Below are 3,122 nucleotides of genomic sequence, written 5' to 3'. Positions count from 1 at the left end.
AGGGGCCAACTCATTAACTGAAATTTCAAAGAGGCAACTCATTAACTGAAATTTTGAACATCGACAACTGGTTAACCAAAAGCCAGAGCGACAAATGATTAACCAAGGAGGCAACTCATTAACTGAATTTCGAACATCGACAACTGGTTAACCAAGAGTCAGAGCGACAAATGAGTAACCAAGGAGGCAACTCATTAACTGAATTTCGAACATCGACAACTGGGTAACCAAAAGACACAGGGACAAATGAGTAACCAAAGGGCCAACTCATTAACTGAAATTTCAAAGAGGCAACTCATTAACTGAAATTTTGAACATCGACAACTGGTTAACCAAATGTCAGAGCGACAAATGAGTAACCAAGCAGGCAACTGATTAACTGAAAACTTGTCATTCACATTTGGGACGGAATTCACGATGGGAATGTATTCGGCCCCCTTACCGGGCCTTGGGGTGCTGCTTTCCCGCTTGTGGAACCGAGTTGGGGTCGTCAAATGGCCTGGTGCATTGTTTGAAACACTGGTTAATGAGTTGTCAAGGTAGGAAATCATAGAACATAAGAGCAGCTCATTAACTGAAATTTTGAACATCGACAACTGGTTAACCAAAAGCCAGAGCGACAAATGATTAACCAAGGAGGCAACTCATTAACTGAATTTCGAACATCGACAACTGGTTAACCAAGAGTCAGAGCGACAAATGATTAACCAAGGAGGCAACTCATTAACTGAATTTCGAACATCGACAACTGGGTAACCAAAAGACACAGGGACAAATGAGTAACCAAAGGGCCAACTCATTAACTGAAATTTCAAAGAGGCTACTCATTAACTGAAATTTGAACATCGACAACTGGTTAACCAAATGTCAGAGCGACAAATGAGTAACCAAGCAGGCAACTGATTAACTGAAAACTTGTCATTCACATTTGTGACGGAATTCACGATGGGAATGTATTCGGCCCCCTTACCGGGCCTTGGGGTGCTGCTTTCCCGCTTGTGGAACCGAGTTGGGGTCGTCAAATGGCACTGGTGCATTGTTTGAAACACTGGTTAATGAGTTGTCAAGGTAGGAAATCATAGAACATAAGAGCAGCTCATTAACTGAAATTTTGAACATCGACAACTGGTTAACCAAGAGTCAGAGCGACAAATGATTAACCAAGGAGGCAACTCATTAACTGAATTTCGAACATCGACAACTGGTTAACCAAAAGACACAGGGACAAATGAGTAACCAAAGGGCCAACTCATTAACTGAAATTTCAAAGAGGCAACTCATTAACTGTAATTTTGAACATCGACAACTGGTTAACCAAAAGCCAGAGCGACAAATGAGTAACCAAGGAGGCAACTCATTAACTGAATTTCGAACATCGACAACTGGTTAACCAAAAGACACAGGGACAAATGAGTAACCAAAGGGCCAACTCATTAACTGAAATTTCAAAGAGGCAACTCATTAACTGAATTTCGAACATCGACAACTGGTTAACCAAATGTCAGAGCGACAAATGATTAACCAAGCAGGCAACTGATTAACTGAAATTTTAAAATTGACAACTGGATAACCAAAAGTGGGAACTCATGCTTCGGACGGGCTTACATACGGCAGGCTGACGCCCGGCAGAGGCCCGGGCTTCGCCTCCCTTGCGTAAGCGACCGTCTCCGAATCGATTAAAGGCGTAAAATCGGAGTTCAGAGCGGGAAAATTTTTTCCCGAAAACGGCCGGAAAAAAAAAAATGTCTCCTTTTCCGCCGAGCAGGGTGGCATTCGAACGGGCACGGGAGGCCGCGTCTAACGGTGTAAAAACGGCTTGGCTCCGACGCGGGAGTGCGGAGATATGGCCGTTCAAAGTTGTACTGGAAGTCCGGAAGGAGAAAAATTTGACTGCCTGTAGCCGAAAAAAGTTCCAGCGGTCGGTCACAAAAGTCAAATCCGTCCCGCTGATTTGACACTTGTCATTTCTGGCAGGGGGGATTGGCGGGGTACCTGGAGAATGGTAGGAGGTGGTTTTTCGAGACTTTGTCTGTTTTCCAGATTACTGTCTAGGGCCTCCAGGTCTGCAGAGACCGACCCGGGCTGCCGTCCAACCGACTTTTAACCCTTTTTGGGTGGAAATTTATTTCCATTTTTAACCAATTTTCGGGTTTTTGGTCGGGCTTAAAAACGGCAGCCTGACGCCCGGCAGAGGCCGGGGCTTCGGCTCCCTTGCGTAAGGGACCGTATACGAAACGATTAAAGCCGAAAAATCCGAGTTCAGAGCGGGAATTTTTTTTTCCCGAAATCGGCCGAAAAATAAAAAAATTCTCCTTTTCCGCCGAGCAGGGCGGCATTCGAACGGGCACGGGAAGCCGCGTCTAACGGTGTAAAAAACGGCTTGGCTCCGACGCGGGAGTGCGGAGATATGGCCGTTCAAAGTTGTACTGGAAGTCCGGAAGGAGAAAAATTTGACTGCCTGTAGCCGAAAAAAGTTCCAGCGGTCGGTCACAAAAGTCAAATCCGTCCCGCTGATTTGACACTTGTCATTTCTGGCAGGGGGGATTGGCGGGGTACCTGGAGAATGGTAGGAGGTGGTTTCTCGAGACTTTGTCTGTTTTCCAGATTACTGTCTAGGGCCTCCAGGTCTGCAGAGACCGACCAGGGCTGCCGTCCAACCGACTTTTAACCCTTTTTGGGTGGAAATTTATTTCCATTTTTAACCAATTTTCGGGTTTTTGGTCGGGCTTAAAAAACGGCAGCCTGACGCCTGGCAGAGGCCGGGGCTTCGGCTCCCCTTGCGTAAGGGACCGTATTCGACCCGATTAAGCCCCGAAAATGGATCCAAATGTCGGCCGACCAAGTAAGCTTGCTGGGGAGAGAGACTAAGTGCCGGGCTGGGCACCTCATTAACCAGTGAAAAGTTTTGGCTGCTGGAGAGACTAAGTCCCAGCCTGGGCACATCATTAACCATAAATGAAAAAGGCGAGGCCGAGTCTGGTGCATGGCTAACTGATTAACCAAATTGGCAAGGCCCGGGCTGAAAGTGAATGAGCGACCCGTGGCCAGGGGGCTGGAATGCGGGAGAGAATCCAACCCCCAAAATATGGAAGTCCGATGAGAAAATATTCGGCCGCCTTTTG

This window comes from Somniosus microcephalus, unplaced genomic scaffold (assembly GCF_052327205.1).
Source record: "Somniosus microcephalus isolate GS21.2 unplaced genomic scaffold, FLI_Smic_1.0 unresolved_chr5, whole genome shotgun sequence".
NCBI lineage: Eukaryota > Metazoa > Chordata > Chondrichthyes > Squaliformes > Somniosidae > Somniosus > Somniosus microcephalus.
The sequence above is the reverse complement of the archived record's forward strand: the minus strand, read 5'-3'. Positions refer to the sequence as shown.